Genomic DNA, 20561 nt, shown 5'->3' with positions numbered 1-20561 from the left:
CTATGGTAGTGCCAGTACCTACCATAGCAGTAAGTATGGTAGAACCAGGATTTTTTTTTTTTTTTTGATGTGCCATGTACCTTAGTCATAGCTATAGCTATGGATATCTAATACCTTCAGCTAATAGCAAAAGGGTCTGCAAAAGAGATTTTGTATTTTCTGTTCTTTTTTCAACATCTATAGCCTTCTGACATCATCTGACTGGAAACAGCTTTTATGTTATGTATAGTATGAAATAAGAGCAGCCTGAAATTAAAATACAGAAACAAAAAAAACCCAAAAAAACACAATTTGAAAAGGTAAATAATTTACAATAGCTATAATAATGTGCAGTGTTTGAGAATAAATATAGCCAAAGATACAAAGGGATTTCATACATAAAATAGTAAACTTTTAAGGATATTTAAGAAAAACAAATAAATAGTGATACTTTCCAAGTACATGGATTCAAAGATTAAATATTTTAAACATGTTAATTCTCCCCAAATAGACCTATTGATTCAGTGAAATTTTATATAAAATTTCAAACAAAATTTTAATTGTTATGTGTATGTCTGTGTTTGTGTGTCCATGTGGAAAAGGACACATTTATCCACATTTCTTTTATGTAATAACAAACTGAAAGATTTATAAAAATATTGTAATACTTAAACAATATGTAGTACATACATGGCAGTAGACAAGTTGATTAATGCAAGAGGTTACTGATCTTAAAGGAAGACCAAGCAAATATAGAACTTGAACTCGGTCAGGAGGTCTATTAGAAGTTCAATGAGGAAAAGGTTGAGTTTTCAATCATCAAAACAAAATAAATAGATAATAAGACAGAAAATGGATCACTAACTCATGCCATATCCAAAAAAGAAAAGAAATAATTCCAGTTAGGTTCAATGTGAAAGATACCACTGTAACCTTTTAAAAGAAGATAACCAAAGACAATATTTTCTTGCCTTTTGGATAAGAATAGATTTATTACAGACAGGTGCAAAATACAAAGAAAAAGATTGATAAATTCGCTACCATTAAAATGAAGAGCTTCTGGTCATCAGGATATACCGTAATGGCAGTGAAATAAGTCATAGAATGGCAGAGAGTATTTGTGACAAATATTCAAAAATGTCTCAGGGTAATAATTTGACTTCTTTAGTACCAGGTGCACATTGGTGACTCTGGGGGAAATAAGCCAACAGAGGTTTCCTCACAAGGTCTCTAACATTGCCTCTGACCTCTCCTCCCACCCCCCCAATTTTAAATTTTCAAAAAATTCCAATACTCTTTTAAATTTAACTGAAGAGATTTTAGAAGTTGAGTGCTAAAGAGGGAGAAGGAGGGGCAGAGAGAACTCAGCTGAGATAGCATAAACTACCTCCACTTGATAGGGTAAGGCTGTTCATTTTCTGGAAATACAAGGTTCTATTTCATGGTGCCATTTTAACATTATTATTAATGAATTAATTTTTTAAACCAAAGCAAAACACATTTTTGGTTGGAGGAGGCAATGTTACTTAATGGGAATTATCATATTCTTTGGAGTCAGCCAGATACAGGGTTTAGCTTCTCCCTCGAACATTAATGAGCATCTAGCAAGAACAGATGATTTAACTTCTTGAAGAGGGTTATTCTAATAGACTGAGTTTCCTCATTGGCTCCATGGACTAGATATTACCTACCTTGTAGGATTGGATTGAGGTTTAAATGACTCAGTACTTATAAAGACCATTGCACAGAACCTGACACTTGGTAAGCACTAAGTAAGTGAAACCATAATAATTCTGTTTAATTTTACTTTCTGAATTTGAAGGATTTAAAATAGCAGCAATTTGCAACTCCTAAGTGAACACCAATTCTGGCAAGGATTATCAATTAGAGTAAAGACTATTAGGTTTGATAGGGATTGGATATTTGAAGGATACCAAAGTAAAACCACAGGGAAAACTTTCTAGTCCCAAGGGAGAGAAGTAGATATTCTAGAAGGAATCTGGCTATCATGACCTAAATTCTGTGGTTAGTCTTAGTGTCATGAATGATGGGTCATCCAGATGTCTCCTGATGTGTTGATGTGCACTGCATCATCTATGGTGTGTTCTGAATCCACCAAGTATTTAGAACCAAATTCAAGAGAAAAGAATAAGCTAAGTTACTCTGTAGCACATCTAGAAGGTGAAGTATTCTTGAGTATAACTGGCAAAATCTCCTCAACAAGTCAATACTGTGAAGGAAAATAACAACAAAAGGGGCAAGTGTGTTAGATTTAAAAAGAAGAGATTCAAGGACTGTAAAAAACAAACAAAAAACAAACAAAAAAACAGAAGCCAACGTGTGTTCTGGTTTAGGTAAACCAACTGTAATGAGTATTTCTGGGTCAGTTGGGGAAATTAGAATATGGACTATATATTAGGTAACATGAAAATTTATTGATAAGGAAACATAGAGGTTAACTAACTGAAAAAAAATGTGGGGTGTGTGTATTTGTGTGTGAGATAACAAAATATCTTGGAAGCTTTACACTGAGATCTAGTCTAAAGAGTGTGTGTAGCAATCTATGGATGGTAGAAATATGGCATTTTTATTTTCTTGGTATTATTTATCTGAATTTCCTTACTTTCTACAATGCATGCAGACTGCATTTAGATAACATAAAGATGTTGCCTTTGTGATTAAGCAAATTTTGAAATATTTTTTGAGATAAATATCATTTTAACAGATGTATTAAGTGACTTCATTGGCATTGCATTTATATTACATAAGTTAAGAATCATTTAAATTGAATACATAGGCTTGGGTGAGCGTGAGGGCATTTATGTACTGCCTTTTTCGTAGTTGGGTGCTTGCTGCCCCTAAAGCTTCAGCCTTTGTCAGTTACTTGGATTCCCATCCTGGCCATCACCAGGGTACAGCTAAGTATACAGTAGAGAAAGAAATAAGCCTCATTGTTTACTAATGAAATTATAATTTTACTAAGATTTCTCTAGAGAACATATTTAGTCTGGCATTTAAATAATTAAACTCAAACAGCACTATAAATTGTTTTTATGTAAATAATGTAACAATGAATCGTATTTTTTCATAAAGTAATTACCAGGAATTGGTAACATGTCTAACTCGTCATGATTCTTCAGAATGTATTTGTTAAAAGGTTGCTCTTAGAAAATCACAAAGCAACCTCATATTGATAGTGTTGTGAATTATACTTTCCTACATTTTACTCTTCTCCTTTGAACTATTTATTTTCTATCTTGTTAAAATGCAGCATCCCTAACTTTGCATGCATTTCTTGCAATTTTCAATTATTTTCTATGAACAGTTGGTAAACATTCCAATTTTTTTTTTTTTTTATGAAATTGTCATTGAAGATCAGGTATAGAGTTCCAGTATGGGGCACTCTTGGAGTTTTGATTTGCATTTCCCTTATGTCAAGCCTCTTTTCATATACCTGTTGGCCATTTTTGTGTCTTCTTTGGAGAAATGTTTATTCAATTTTTTTACCCATATTTTTATATCAGGTTATTTGTGTATTTTGCTATTAAAGTCTAGAAGTTTCTTATTTATTTTAGATATTAACCTCTTATCAGAAATATGGTTTGCAAATCTTTTCTCCTGTTCCATAGGTCTTTCCTTTGCTCTGCAGAAAATGTAGATATATTTGAACGAAACTTTCAAATATATGCAAAAGGTTTAAAATGCAAAAGGTTTAAAAAAGTGCTTATTGCTTAGTTATCATTATTACTTGTGTTTTACATGATTGTTTCAGAATATTGATCAAGCCTCACTCACTCCATTTTTTAACAGATAAGGTCCTTGTCATCTATCCTTTTCATCTTCCTTGTTTTGTTCTCTAAGACAGTTGTTCTCAAACTTGAAAGTGCATCATCACCTGGAGAGCTTGTTAAAACCTGGATTGCTGAGTCTCATCCCCAGAGTTTCTGATTCAATAGAGAGGTGGGGCCCAAGAAATTATGTTTTTTCAGTTTTTCACCTGACGCTGATGGTGCCCATCTGAAGCCCATACTTTGAGAACCACTGCTCAGAGGGAAAAAAAAATCAAAATTCATTTACCCAAACCAGTAGAATCCAGCTCATGGCTTACCTCTTCACGGTTTCATTCTCTCATCCAAAATGACATTCTTCAACCTCCAAGTTCTTAACTATCAGAACCCTTGATCTCGTGGTTAATGCCACCTCCCTGACACATCAACCATGAGTGGAACTCGCTATCATAAAACACCTCTCCCAGTCACTCAGAAGTGTCAAATTCAGCTTTTCTGCAAATTTTCTTGTGTCTCCTTTTCCCACAACTGTTGAAACTTGCTTTCTGCTTTGGGAATTACGACATTACTCATCCCGGCCTTTCTTGGCTAAAATCAAGCTTCTCTCAGCAGACCAAAGTTGAGTCCTTCCCACCATGTACAATGCTTAGTGGTCAGCTGTCTCAGTGCTCCTGCCAGCATTTTCGACTCCCTCGTGGGCCCTCCTCATCTCCAGCCTTGGATGGCTCCATGGTGAGCCTTCTGCTTGCAGACTGCAGACTGCTTCCAGAGAAAGTCCTGTGACTTCATGCAGCTGGTGCCCTGCTTGAGCCTGCTTGCTATACAGCTTCAACTTGGCCAGGTCCGCCCGCTCAGCACTCCTTTTATTTATCCCTCACTGGCTCCCTGGATTATTCTCTGTAACTTTTCAGGACTTGTTTTCTTTCTTTAAGACCTGAATCCTATCAGACCTCTCAACTTTAATTTGATCTATCTATCTATCTATCTGTCTATCTTTTATTCTTCTCTCAAGTCTCAAAGAAAGATATATACTCTCTCAAAAGTTTTCTGATGTTTCAAGCAGATGTCCCTTGGTTTTTTTTTTTATTTTATAAATTTATTTATTTATTTATTAATTTTTGGCTGCATTGGGTTTTCGTTGCTGCATGCAGGCTTTCTCTAGTTGTGGCGAAGTCGTTGCGATGCATGGGCTTCGCATTGCTGTGGCTTCTCTTGTTGCGGAGCACGGGCTCTAGGTGCACGGGTTGCAATAGTTGTGGCACACGGGCTCAGTAGTTGTGACTCGCGGGCTCTAGAGCACAGGCTCAGTAGTTGTTGTGCTTAGGCTTAGTTGCTCTGTGGCATGTGGGATCTTCCCGGACCAGGGATCAAACCCATGTCCCCCTGCATTGGCAGGCAGACTCTCAAACACTGCACCACCAGGGAAGCACCTCTTCACACTTTTTTTTTTTTTTTTTTTTTTCAGTATGCAGGCCTCTCACTGTCGTGGCCTCTCCCGTTGCGGAGCACAGGCTCCTGACGCGCAGGCCCAGCGGCCATGGCTCACGGGCCTAGCCGCTCCACGACATGTGGGATCTTCCCGGACCGGGGCACGAACCCATGTCCCCTGCATTGGCAGGCGGACTCTCAACCACTGCGCCACCAGGGAAGCCCCCAAAATACTATTTTTTTTGACATCTGAGATACTTTATTCTCTTGTTTCCAGATCTCTGGACCTTTCATGGTTTCACTTTTCTTCTCCTAACCTTAACGGTTCTTCTCTCCACCAACTTCCCCACCCAGGCTGGCTTTGGCTTCAACATTCCGTTACTCTTTGGAGTATATAACCATCTTGTCTAGACTTTCGACCCTGAAATTCTCACCTTTAGTCCCAAATCCCTAACAATTCTAGGTACTTATTGAACTTTTCCTTTGAAAATGTAAAAGCTTTGTCTTTTCCCATCAAAAAATTCCCCTTTTATCCTCTCTCCCTTTGTATTTTTTTAAAAAATTTCTCTATTTGGAGCAGCACCATTCACAGTGTCTGTATCTTGAGTGGTTTCTTTTACCTTTTGCTGACCTGTACCTTCTGATCTCAGGTGGCTGTGAGGTGACCGCAGCCTGCGGAGACCTGAAGCAGGATCTCAGTTCCCTGACCAGGGATCGAAGCCAGGCCGTGGCATTGAGAGCACTGAATCCTAGTCACTAGACCAGGAGGGCCAGTGGCTAGTGACAAGACCCTGGCTCGTCTGCTCTGGAGAAAGGAATTTCAGCAGAGAGACAAAAAGTAGTGAAACAAGTAAAGAGTTTTTTAGGAGGGAAAAAGTAATGTGTAGATAGACACACAGGCAGGCTCAGAGAAAGAGTTGTTCCTTTGTGGTAGTTTAAATCACTTATATGGGGGCAGTTCTTCCAGGTTTCCTCTGGCCAATCATCTTGCTTTGTCTGGCTCTGAGCCCATATTTGGTTTGACTCAGGGCCCTCCTCTGTGTGCATGTGCACCTTCTAGCCAAGATGGATTCCAGCACAAGGGTTTCTGGGAAGTTGACAGAATATATTATGGTCTGGCGCCCCCTCCCTTCTCTGAGCCCTGAGGAACCTTCCTGCGCATGTGTAGTCTGGGAGGTCTCCTTGACCTCAAGAATGAGAAATATGTGGTCTCTATCTTTTATCTAAGCAGGACTCAGCTCCTGCCATCATCTTTATCTTGGAGTATCTGTCCACAGGGAACAGATTCCAACTGCTCAGCCTGGGGTCCATTTATCTCCTGCCTCACCTCCACAGGCTACTGGTCACTGGACTCATTTAGTGCTTTGGCATTTCTAAATCTTTCTTTCCTTTCCAACGTTACTATTTACGCTTTCATGAACTTATGTTCGGTTTTCTTTAATGGTCACCTTACAAGAAACACCATGCATCTTTGGTTCAAATAGCAGTTTAAATTTCTTGTCATGCTGCTTGTATCATGTCATTGAGTTCTGAAAATGTCTAATGACTCTTTGTTTCTCCTGGTAATCAGGTCCATCAGCCTTTGGTCAAAGCACATATTAACTGGCCCCCCAAGTGTCCTGCTTCCCCCTTACCCCTCTGCACCCCCACCCCCCAAAAGCTGCAGCTCAGGATCATTCCCTCACCATTCGCATGTACTTGTGTCTCACTTCCACGTTTTACTTCCATCTCTGCCTTAAATTAAACTGCCTCTTTTCTCCCTTTCTTCATACTTGTCTTTGATAATCAAATTCCTGAGCTTCTGTTAGGATGGATACTCCTTTCTCCTGAAGCCTTTACTTATTACTGCAGCCCACTGACATTGTTCCACTACTCAACTTCTATAACTCTTTTAGAGCCTAACATTTAATTATGTACTCAATCAAACCTTTTTTAGATATTTCACATATGTATATTAATTTCCCAGTAAAACATAAGTACCATATTCTTGAGTTCTATTCAAATGCAGGTATGTATTAAGTGAGTTCTCTGTGGCTTGTTCCATCAGGCCACAGCTCCTAGCCTTGTGCTGTATAACAAAAGGGGGCTAAGATGGATTACCTTCTTATTATTTAGAAAGATAGAAAGGTTTACTTCCTGACTCCCCTTAGGTTTTCTCTATGGCAAATTTGCATGATTGACTTTTTACACTACAAAGTATTACATAATCATTGTTTGTAGTTGGTTCTTAGCTTAACACTATAACGATCAGCATCATTATTATCAGAAACTCAGCCTAAAGAACTAAATAACTTGCCTCAAGGCACAAAAATTTGTACCATAGATTTTGTGGACTTTTTAAAAACTAGAGCTATAGTCTGATTCTGCAGTCTCTGACTTCAGCCCCTGGGGCCTAGTCAGACCTTAATAATCGTGTTTCAGCAAAAACTTTTCATTACATTTGAATGAAATAGGTAATATTTTAAATCCTAGATCAAAAGAACCTAGAAAGAAAAATTTTGAGTGTTTAGAATAACACATACCATTAATAGTATATTTGATAATTTTATTTAAAGAAAAGTACTCTAACCTAAAGATGTGTGAAAACAAAATATTACTTGATAGTAGAAGCCATATCTGTTTAGAACTTAAAAAAAAACTTGTAGATTAAATATTTAAGTGGTAAGAGATATTAATTTGTTAATGAAGGTGGAGTGAAATAAAAGTAAATGTCATAATCTTTATTTTTCTGATATATAAGGTAGTTCAGTTTATGAATGAGAAATGACATCGGAGTATTTTATTACACTAATGTTAAAATGATAAGGGATCTAAGGATATATTGTCTTTTTCCCTATGTTTTAGATAAGAAGTGCATAAAGCTACTTTTGGAAAGACCTGAGGTGCTGCCACTGACTTGTCATGGCCACTGGATGTCACTAAGACCAATGACATGGATATGAGCCAAAATGTTCATGAAAGGCTTAAATACTAGTATTTCATTTTATTTTGCATTTATTTTATTCTCCAAAATGGGAAAATTCAAAATCTTATTAGGTATGAGTGATTTATAAAGGGATAGAGAAAGGAAGAATAGGACTATAGTGCAATTAAAGTACAAAAATAAATGGTAAAGGAAAAAGGGTTGTGAATTATGACAGATCTCAATGTGACTCCAATAGAGTTTTAACTCTAGTAGGGTAACCATTTGTCTTAAATGATGCAGATACAACTTTGAGCATTCAAGTCATCCTGCTGAAGGAAGAAGCCAGATATAAATTGTACCTTATATTGAAACTGAGCAGGACCCTGTGGGGTCCTCCCAGGTACAAAACCCATCTGGGTTCCCTGTTTTTTTTTTATAAAAAAGGCTTTAGTCTCCTAGGTCTTTCTTGTGTTCCAAAGAGTAGGCTCAAGCAGTTACTAATTAGGGAAGGGAGGGAATGCAGAAACAAAGGACAATCAGTTAAGCCAGATAGCCTGAACAATAGTTCAGTAATAAAACAGAGTCCTAGTTCCTTCTCAGGGGATATACATAATAATCTGACAGTTATCTTGGAGTTGTTACCTGGCTCAGGTGGAGGATGGTGACTACATTCTAACCACAAGCACAGAGACCCCAGACTGGTTGAAATCAGAAGTTTGATGATTAGGATTCTTAAAACTTCACCCCAGTATTTCACCACCAACCAATCAGAAGAAAGTCATGCATCCTTCAGCCCTCACTCTAAATGTTGCCTTTAAAAGCCCTTCCCTGAAAGCCCTAGGGGAGTTCCAGTCTTTTGAGCATAATCTGCTCATACCCCTTGCTTGGTGCCCTGCAAGCAAACACTGTAGTTTCCTTCACCACAGCCAGGTGTCAGTAAATTGGCTTTGCTGTGTGGTGGGCCAGCAGATCCAAGTTTGGTTCAATAACAATATCAAATACCTGGATTCTTGTTCTCTTGAACACAGTTAAGCCCTTTTCAGTTGGTGTCTGTTATGGGTTGAGTCATATCCACCCCTAAAATTCATATATTGAAGTCCTAACCCCCGATACCTCAGAATGGACCTTATTTGGCAATAGGGTCTTTACAGAGGTGATCAAGTTAAAATGAGGTCAGTAGTCGGTACCCTGATCCAAAATGACTAGTGTCATTATAAAAGGGGCAAATTTGGATACAGAGACATGCATAGAGGGAAGACTATATGAAGAGACACAGGAGGGAGATGGTCACCTACAAGCCAAGTAGAGAGTCCTGGAACAGATCCTGCCCTCACAGCACTCAGAAAGAAACATTTAATTTTCATCACAACCTTATAAATAAAAACTAATCTCTCTTTTACTCAGGTAAAATTTAGAGGTAAGTGAATTATAAAGGGCAGACTTTATCTCAATCCAAAACCCATACTTTTTTTATGACCACAATGCTTAACTATTTTTCTTTACTATTAGACTTAAAATTAAAAGGAACATTTACATTGTTATGAATAATTAGCATTATTTCTAATCATACTTACATAATACTGAAGAACTTTCTACTTGTGTTTCTAATTTTAATATAAACATAAACTATAAACAATAAATCTAAAACACATTGTAAGTCATAATCCAAATAGAAATATTATTGCCCAAAGAAAATTACAAAAATTTATATCATATAGAAGATATTTTCTAAATGTTGGCAACTGTAATTATTTGGATTAATACAATTTCAATAGATGGGACATTGTGAAAATGGTGTAACACTTTTTAAAATCAAGCGCACAGCAATGAGGAAGTTAGTTGATATAAGTTGTTAATATAATTGGGTTTTATTCTTTGAGCTTGTCGGATCCATGCCTTGCAGTAGGGAAAAATACAATGATGTATGTTAAAAAATTGTATAATGTCATAGGATATGTAAAGGCACCATTACTATTTCTCAAATGATAGGTTAAAAACCTTCTATACAAACTTAAATATTAACAATAATGAATAAATATTCTTGGGTTTTGGGGATTCCATTGAAAAAACAAACTTGCTCCTAATTACCAAAATTATACTTACTAAAAAAAAAATTGAGATGACACAGGAAATGCAAACTGTTCTGTCTTTGCAATTTCACTGCCTACTATGCCACCTGTTACTAATACTGATGCCAACTAGCTAAGTTTATGCCAATGCCCAATCCACATTTGAGAATTTTCTTGCAATCATTGCAGATTTGAAGCATCTGTGAGCTCTTTTAATGTTTGGGCTAAAAAGTGGAATTAGCAATGGACTTGATGTACTCATCAAGTCAATGTACTCATATGTGTATATGATTTTACATGTATACAAAATTTTCAATAACACTCAAAAATGCTAAGTGGAACATAGATCATTTTGTTCATCTCAGTTCAGCCACTAAATTTTCATCAACAATACTTGATCTGTGTTTAGACTTGAAAAGCTTTGCTCTTGAAAAGTAGATCCACATACCTGACTTGTTCCAAAACTACTTAAAAGCTTTCTAACTGAATTGAGTACCAAGAAAAATTTCCCTGTAATTGTAGCATCCATGTTGACCAAGCTGGTTCATCTCTTTTAGAAGAAATGATTTCACTTTGAAACTCTGAGGAAAAAGGGTATCATTTTCAAAACTACACTTAAGTTGCTTAAATTTATTAACTCGTATGCCATTTAATTAATGCCAGTGTTAATTATATCAAATTCAAAGGGATGTTATATACATTAAAAGCAGCTCTAGATTTATCAATATCAGCAAAGCATTCTTAAGATTTTTCTAGTATATGTAGTTTTCTACACATATAAAATTTCATGAATAAAACTATTCAAACCCATTTACTTCTGCTTAGAGTCATATGTTTTGTTTTAAGGCAGCAGGCAATACTAATTTTGAAAGTATATGATAATAAATATTTCTATTTTGTTAAATGATTTAAAAAAACTATATATATGAAAAAAATAAAATATTTAGTTAGAAAAAATAGCTTGCTTAAATAATGCAAGAAACACATTGAAAGCATAGAATATATTCTATTTGAGAAAGAAATTTATCACTGATCTTTACTAGCGAGTCTTAAATATAGCTGGCACCTGGGGAGGGAAGGACAACAAATAGCAAATATTGATTAGATCAACTGTTAGAAACTTTATGGGAGGCACTAAGGGCAACTTGTGATTTTTAAAGAACTTTATAAGCTCAACATTGTGTCTATATTTGTTGAAAAATTCATTCAAATTGTTTTTAATGGGGGGAAGTGACAAAGGGATGTATGTCTTAATGACAGAACTCTGTTTAATCAAGCTTATCAAGGGTTGGTCATAAACATGACATGTTAAACATTTTTTTCTGTTTTATAAGCAAGATAAAAAGGACAGTCTATACTTTTGCACTTATATTTCTATAAAAATTAAACCCAGTCTTCAGATCATACATGACAATTTCAGCTGAAGTGATTTTCTTACAAGTGGATTGGCACTTGCCTATTGTGTTACTACAAAACTTGTTAATCATATGCTTTTATTCAAAATATCAAAACTAAAATGAAAAGCCAATATTGTTAATGAGAGGCCATCTTAGACACACATAACAGTCTAGAAATTAACGTTTAATAGAACCATCTGAATGGTGAAAAAAATAGCTCAAGCTGTAACTAAATGACAACTAATGCTCATCCAGATTTTAACAAGTATCTGGATATTGGCATCGTGTAGGAAAGTTCCAGATGGTTGACAAGACTTCTCACTTTTCATTTGGATGTTTCTCCCAAGAATTTCATTCAGTTTTAATGTTCATCCATGGAGATAACTTGTGACAGACACATAACTTTCAGGGATATTCTTAATATAATCTATTAACAGAACATGAGTCATATTTGGGCATGCCATCCTTCCATAGATTAAAATAACATTAGTAGGAATTAAATTACTTACATATTTGAATTCTTTGGTAATCACTACTAAACTTGTGCCTTACAATGATCTCAAAATACCGGTTAAACCTGTTCCAAGTAATATTCAGTGTCTGAAAGATAGTGTTTAATCAATGTATAAAGAAAAATAAATATAGTTGCAATGGAAAATATCTATAATAGGTAAAATCTACAGATCATAAGTTAAAGGGGAAACAGAAAATTAATAAGGTGTATGAAGGAAATTTAAATATTTGAACTGTGAAATAATATGCAGGGATGTTGTTTCAGCTGATTTGCATGACTTGTCTGTCTGGCCATATTAAATAATCATCAACTTTCTCTTTTTGCTTTGTGCTGTGAAGCAGCAGACATGGCATGAAATATAGCAATCTGAGGGTATTCCGTTTTACCTTCTGTAGTGCTGGCTGACAGCAACTGGATTGGGATCTCTTTTTGAACACATGACATGAAATGTTAACAGTTTATAAATATTGTTTTGCATGGGAATAGAAGTGATTGAAAGGCAGATCCTTTTTATGTCAAAAGCTATTAAACTGGGGATGTGTTAATAAGCTCCAATTCTAACAAAATTTAGAGTGCTTGTGTAGAAATGCTAATTTTGGTTACTGAACAGGGGCTGGAATTGGGAAACCGGGTTCTGGGCAAGCCATCTTGTCATTTATGTGTACTTATAAATATACAACTTATGCTGCCAATGTGTGTGAAATTCTTTAAACAAACCCACGATTCAAGCATAAGATGTCTGTCCTTAATATGAAAGGTTGTAGAACTTTCTGCAAAAGAGAGCTCACCTAATTTCCCTCTAGATTAATATTGTGAGGACAAGCAGAGGAACTTTATAATCCACTGGTCTCTTCCGCCTCTGTGTAAATAGCCCATAAATGCTGATATGGAAGCATCAACTTTCCTGGGAATGGCGGCCAATGGTGAGGCTGCAGACTGGCAGTTCTTTCCAGCCAAAGGCAAACTTGTGGAATGAGTCGCAGTAATTGGCTCTTCCTGGATGCTTAGCTATCCACCTCACAATTTTATGTTTTGTTAATGAATCGTCAACACCTCTTGTTAGCTCCCAAGGTTTGGTGTTGCCCTATCTGTAGCCAAGAATCCCACATTTCAATTATTTTGGCTGGTAACTCACCACATATGTTTTTGGCATTGTTAACTGAAAAGGAAAAAGAACAAGTTGGGCTGCAACTAAAACAACACTGCAGAAAAGGGTAGTGTGTGGCTTTTTATCATGACCATTAAAATCACTGATTTTCTTGTCAGTGGGATATGTAGCAAAAGTGAGTTGCTATTTAAAGACATTTAATCAAAACAGATTGTAAAAATTCATCTTTTTAGAAGTGAAAGTAGTTTTACTTTTTTGTTTTTGAAAACAAAAAAATTAGAATACGGTAATCTAATCCTCAGAGACTCAAGATTGAATGCAAAAAATAATACGCCTCTGGTGTTTGCTAGCAGCAAGGAGAAAAACTAGTAAAATACTACAACTGATAAATATTAACTAAGGCTGTTTTGTGTTGAAATGTCTAGGTTTTAAGTGTCCATCGACAGATGAATGGATAAAGAAGATGTGGCACATATATGCAACGGAATATTACTCAGCCATAAAAAGAAATGAAATTAAATTGAGTTATTTGTAGAGAGCTGGATGGACCTAGTCTGTCATACAGAGTGAAGTAAGTCAGAAAGAGAAAAACAAATACTGCATGCTGACACATATATATGGAATCTTAAGAAAAATGGTTCTGATGAAGCTAGGGGCAGGGCAGGAATAAGATATAGCCATAAAGAATGGACTTGAGGACACGGGGAGGGGGAAGGGTAAGCTGGGACGAAGTGAGAGAGTGGCATGGACATATATACACTACCACACGTAAAATAGATAGCTAGTGGGAAGCAGCCGCATAGCACAGGGAGATCAGCTTGGTGCTTTGTGACCACCTAGAGGGGTAGGATAAGGAGGGTGGGAGGGAGACACAAGAGGGACGGGATATGGGGATATATGTATACGTATAGCTGATTCCCTTTGTGATACAGCAGAAACTAACACAACAGTGTAAAGCAATTATACTCCAATAAAGATGTTAAAAAAATGTTTAGGTTCGCTAGTCAAGGTAATGATATGTTCAAATATGCTCATCTTTATTAACAGTAGTTAATAAAAAAAGAAAACAATGACACTTTTAAATTTTAAAGTAAATTTTAAAGTAATTTTAAAGTAATTTTTAAAGTAAATTTTAAAGTAAAATTTAAAACTTTTTATTTCTGAAAAAAGGGTTGAATTGTCATGCTAACCTTCACCAAATCACCTGAATCAGAAAAGCAGGAATCAGAATGGACCCTTTCCCTCTTCCTCACTCCAAACCATGTAAAATCTATTCTAAGTTCATTCATGTTTGCTTCTTTAATAGCTTACATATCTGTTTTAACTCTTCACCATATCTTTTCTGATGAATTCACATGCTCATCTTCTGTTTACAGGGCCCCATCAGTCATCTGTGACTGTTATCCCTAATCTTCTGGTTTGTCTTTCATACCCCATCCTTCTTTTAAAGCCATTTCCATTTAGTTTTCCCACTATCTTAGTAATTGGATGCTTGCATACAAATCCTTCCATGATTTTGGCCAACCATCTTTCTCAGCAGCATCATCTGATGCTCCCTCTCCTCCTCTTTCTATTCAGCTCACCTCTCCATGTGACCTTCTGTGCACCAGTCAAGTGGAAACATTTGCAATTTCCTCTTGCATGCCATGCTCTTTTGTGGTTCAGGCTACTCTTCTGTGGTGGAACTATTCTTCCGATTCTGTTTACCTGGTAAATATGAACTCTAAGGTGGTCATCTCTCCTAGACAACATTTCCTAATGCTCTGACTCCTCAAGGGAAGAACCAGCGATATTCCTCTGCTATGTGTTACATTGCATTTCATAATCATTTTTTGAACTTATTTTAGTTTCTGTCTTATACTTTCATTAAGTACCTATTTATTGGATATTTGCCATGTGGAGTACACTGTCTTATATATCTTTATATTCCTGGCATTGAGCACAGTCCTTGGCATACAGTAGGTACTAGAAGAAAGTAACCTTTGAACTGAAAAGGGAATGGTGACAGAAGTTCACCAGTCACAAAAGAGAGTTGTGACATGAGGAGAAGATGTTCTATGCAAAGGAAGAGCTTTTTAATTGAAGCTTGGCTGGGAATTTCAGGGTAGGGAAATTCTGTCTGGATATAGGGATCTAGAGGTTGAGAGGTAAGATTATTTGAGTTAGGCAGAAGCCGAGTCATGCAAGAATTTGTTTATGTTGGAAATTGTACAGTTTTTTTTCAGTAGGTTATGGGGAGAATTTTCCAAGTATGTGAGTGCTATGACATGAAACCTTTTTGAAATTTCAGTATGGTGGATGTATCTGAAGTGGGCTTGTTGGGGAAAGAACATGGAGAAGCAGATTGATAAAGAGATATAAGGTGGGATAAGAAGTAGATTGATCAGTTAGGAACTAGGTAAGAGATAATTATGTTGAAGTAGGGTAATGGCAGTTGAAATGGAAAAAAAGGGGTAAATAAAAGAGATACTTAGATGGTAAAAAATTCATGCCCAGGTGTATGCTTTGTTACAGTAATTGGGAGATAGACGAACCTAAAATGATTCCCAGGTTTCTAGCTTAGACCACTGGATAGAAGGAAGGCATTTAAGATTGGAAATAATGGGGAAATTGTAGGTTTGGGGAAGGATTTTGATTAAGTTTGAAGAATGTTAACTTATAGATGCTTATGGGCCCACCAATTGGACATATCAAGTGGACAATGAAATATTATTGTTCAGGGATCATAAGAAAGATGTGAGGAAAAAAAAGAGATTTAAGGGTCATCATAGTCTATGGACTGAATTGATGTATAGAGGAGAAATTACCTAGGGATCACTTAAACTGTGAGAAGAGAAGAGAGTTGAAAGAAACTTGGAGAATATATTTAGAGGCAAAGAAAGGAAAGACCAAGATGGAGACTGAGAAGACCCTCTCCCCGCAAAGTTTAGAAATCCAGAAATTATTGGTTTTAATAAACCAAGAGAAGAAATATTTTTAAATAAAGGTGTAGTCTGTAGTGCCAAAGAATGCAGAGAAATAAAGTAAGAAAAGAAAAATGTGGAAGACAATTAGATTGTGACCATGATGCACCCTGAGATTTTAGAGGACAGTTTCAGGGGGGTAGTTGGGATATGGCTCCTATGTAATGGGTAGAAGTTCAAGTGGATATCATGTACTAGGGACATATAGCAAAATGTTCATATTCTAAAAATGTTGCTGTACATAACAGGAGAAACGGGGTGATAGCGAGGGACTTTGGGCTTGTTAAGGGACACGTATCTAAGGTCAAGTGAGATTTTCTTCTCTCAACTACGACATTTGGTCTCTTACTCTCTTTCTTAACCACTCTTTCAGTATCTAATTCACGGCTCTCTATTCCTAAAGGTATGACAGATTATTTTCATGTTCAGAATTCTTTCTTTCTCTACTGGCTCATCTTTCAGAGATTTTCCAAATCCATGGCTTTCTTCCATATTAATCTCAATTATTTATTTATTTATTTATTTTTTGCAGTACGCGGGCCTCTCACTGCTGTGGCCTCTCCCGTTGTGGAGCACAGGCTCAGGACACGCAGGCTCAGTGGCCATGGCTCACGGGCCCAGCCGCTCTGCGGCATGTGGGATCCTCCCAGATTGGGGCACGAACCCATGTCTCCTGCATCGGCAGGAGGACTCTCAACCACTGTGTCACCAGGGAAGCCCAGTCTCAATTTTAAAAAAAAAATCTTTTATTTCAAATTCTAGTTCTTGATCTTAAGCTGCTTCTACTTTATAATATGAACATTTCTTCTTGGATAACATTTTGGAAATACCAGTTTAGCACTTATAAATTAGAACTCACCATTTCCCCCCAGGATATTAACCCACCTCTTATGTTACTTTCCTGGTTTTGAAATGGTAATCATCCATCCCTGTGTGTCAAGTCACCAGATTCTATCTGTGCTTTGCAATGTCTTTTCTATGGGTCCCAATTTTTTCTCTTTCTATTGTCACTCTATTTGTTAGTTTCTTATCATTCTTGCTGGGATACTGATAGCAATCTCAAAAAGTAATTTGAAAGATTTGCTGGTCTCTATGCATTATTTTGATTATACCCATTCCTTAATGAAGAACCTTGAATATAGACTATCCACTGTACTGTATATGTTAAGATTGGCCTTCCAAAAAGTTAATTAAATCCAATGATTGCAAAGGATTCCATAAGTAACTTACTTAAGAAAGACCCATGATGTGCAGGCAGAGAATTCGGCCCTGGGAGAACAGCAATAACTCAGGCTTTAAATAAGCATCTATTTAAATGAAAACAAGTTGTCTTAGTGAACAGGGTCATTTACCTGTGATCACATTACTAGGTAAAAGAATAATGAAGATTTCCCTTTTACTGGTAACCAGATAGATCCCATTCGGTTAAGTCATCCAAAACTGCCAGACTATCCTTGCTGTCAAAAAAAGGAGGAGAGAGGGTGTTAAGGTTTGTGACTGTGAGTATCTGAGTGTCTGGGTCTTCACCCTTTTAAATTCCTATCTGTGATCCCTAAGCCACAGTGCTCTGAATTTAGCTTTCAGAAATATCTCGCCAAACAAGCCCATGTCTAGTTCCAGTCACTTCTTCTCCATTCCTACTACTTCCTTTGACCTGCAACATGGGCTCTTTCCTGTGTCTCCATCCTGGTAGCCTTTAGACCTGAACTGCAATGTTGCTCTTTCCTGGATCTTTAGGCTGAAGGCCTTTGACTTGAACTGCAGGACTATCTCTTCTCTGGGTCTCCAGCCTGTTGGTCTACCCTACAGATTTTGGATTTGCCAGCCTCAATCATATGAGCTGGTATCTTAGAATAATTTATCGAAATAAATTTCTAAAAATGAATCTATATCTATCTATCTATATGTATATCATCTATATATATTTATCTATATCTATCTATCATCTATATCTATCTATTTATCTATCAATCATCTCTATCTATCTATCATCTCTATCTATCATCTATATCTACCTGTCTGTCATCTATATCTATCATCTATCTCTATCTATCATCTTTCATCTATATCTATCTATCATCTATCGATATCTATCTATCTATATCTATCATATCTATCTATTATCTATCTATCTATCTATCTATCTATCTATCTATATCATGTATCTATCCTGTTGGTTCCTTTTGTCTCAAGAACCCTTAATAATACACTAAGCAAGAAATGTTGCCTCCCATCAGGTGATGTTGTATACAGGGGACCCCGTTTTTATAACCTAATTTGTTCCAAGACAATTGTCACAAGATCAAGTATAGAAGTCAAGAAATTTTTCTACTGATATTTGCCATATTTATTCTTTGGTCTTGTCTTTTCTAATCCACCTTGAACATTGCAGCCAGAGGGGCTTTCTAAAAGCACACATATGATGATATTACCTTCTTTTGTAAAATTATTTAATAACTCCACATAACCCTACAAAATGCCAAACTTATCTGTATGGCCTACCTGACCTTTTGTAATCAGGCTGCTGTGCCTCTCTAGCTTCTCCCTTCCTTCTCCTGCATGATCCAGCCATGGGGAACCACCCCTGGTGTTCCACCTCTTTGAGCCTGTCTTCCTCCTGTAAATCTTTAATCTTTAAGCTGTTGTTTCTGCTTAGAATACTCACCCCTAATTTGTCTGTCGTGTGAGCACATAATTATCTTTCAATTCACACCTCAAACACTCCAAATGACCTCATTTCCTACTTGTTTCAGCCAGCATTGACTATTTTCTACTCTGTGCCCTCACAGAGCTGTTTTAGGCAACCAGGGTTCATGATATCGCATGTTCCCTCTGCCATCCTATCTTTCCATATTCAAGGCTACAGCCTGTACTAGAAGTGACGACTGACACTTGTTTAACTGCAACCACAGGACTCCACATGGACACCAGTCCCAGCCAAGGTTATTTATAAAAAATCGTATGCTTGCCTAGTCAATGGGAGACAATCTATATACCATTGAATCAGGCAATGATTTTAACAAAGGCAGTCTGTATGTGGGAATGTCTGTATGTATTTAAGAACAAACATGGTGAAACAGTGAAAGAAAATGTTTTCAACTTGCACAAGGAGAATTTGGTCATGTTAAGAGAGAACGCTGATGTATCAATAATGTCAGAGTTCAGGGTGAATTGCAAGTACCATCACAGGAGACTCTTGACTTAAGATTCCTTTATGATCCTTGTTGAGGAAACAATTAAGTTACAAGTTTGGAGTCATCTGTACATTATTCATTCAGAAGCTTTGTAAGACTTCCTTTCATTTTTAAAAAATGAATCTGTTTTTCTCTAAGTGATTGAAGGCCCTCTTAAGGAAAGGGAGCACTGCCTGAAAAGAAGGATAACTGAAGACATAGTTGTTGAATAAATGAGGGAAAGGATGGAAGCCGATAATAAAAGCTTAACTAATCAGCTTTTGGTTGATTGTGGTAAGTAATTGAAAATCAGTCATTTCAATCAGTAATTGAAAATTGAACCTCAGTAATCCCTGGGATGTAGATAATTGAAGGGATGGACCTTTCCCTGTCTCCTATTGATTGTCTCCTTTGTCCTTCCAACATGGGAAGCATTTTAAGTTATCTGGTTTGACCTTGTCAAAAATATGAGGTAAATATTATCTTCATTTTATAGATAAGAGAAATCAGGCTCAGAGGAGACACATAAGTGTTCAAAGTCTTACATCTAGTAATAGCTTGAGCTCCAAATCTCATGCTCTTTCTAGCCTGTATTTCAAGACTGGCCACTCTTATATAAAGCCCTTCACTCAAGTTAAATTCATCCACTTAGCACCCCTTAATGCTTTAGCCCTTTAGCCCTTTAGCCCTTTGTATTTATGATTCTTTACTTCCCTCCATCATATCTTTTCTCTTCCATCCTTCAGCACTTTAGTAAAATCCTTTTTATGAAAACGGCTTATCTTTAGTCCAGGGTTTCTCAACCTTAGTGCTATTGACATTTTGGACCAGATCATTCTTTTTTGTGGGGAATGGTCCTGTGAATGGTAGGATGTTTAGCAGCATCCCTGGCATCTATCCACGAGACACCCACATCGTCCCCCCTCCCAGCTGTGGCAGCCAAAAGTATTTCCAAGCCTGTCTTGCTTAACATTTCCAGGGGGGGGGACAACTGCCCTCAACTGAGAACTGTTGCTCTGATATGTCCTTCCTTATAAGTCTTTGTAGATCTTTCCGAGGCCTCTGCAAAAACCACAGCCCTTTATTAGTTATCTCTGTATTTGCAGTTAAACACACACTTCCTTAAGACCTCCCTTTCCTGATTTTCTTTATATTTTCAGTCCTATGTTGCTATTTAACTTTTATGTGTAGAACTATCTCTTCAAGTTTCTAAAAGTTTTTAAAGTAGAAATGAAGC

Source organism: Mesoplodon bidens (assembly GCF_964165515.1).
Source record: "Mesoplodon bidens genome assembly, chromosome: 17".
Lineage (NCBI taxonomy): Eukaryota > Metazoa > Chordata > Mammalia > Artiodactyla > Ziphiidae > Mesoplodon > Mesoplodon bidens.
Note: the sequence above shows the minus strand (reverse complement) of the source record.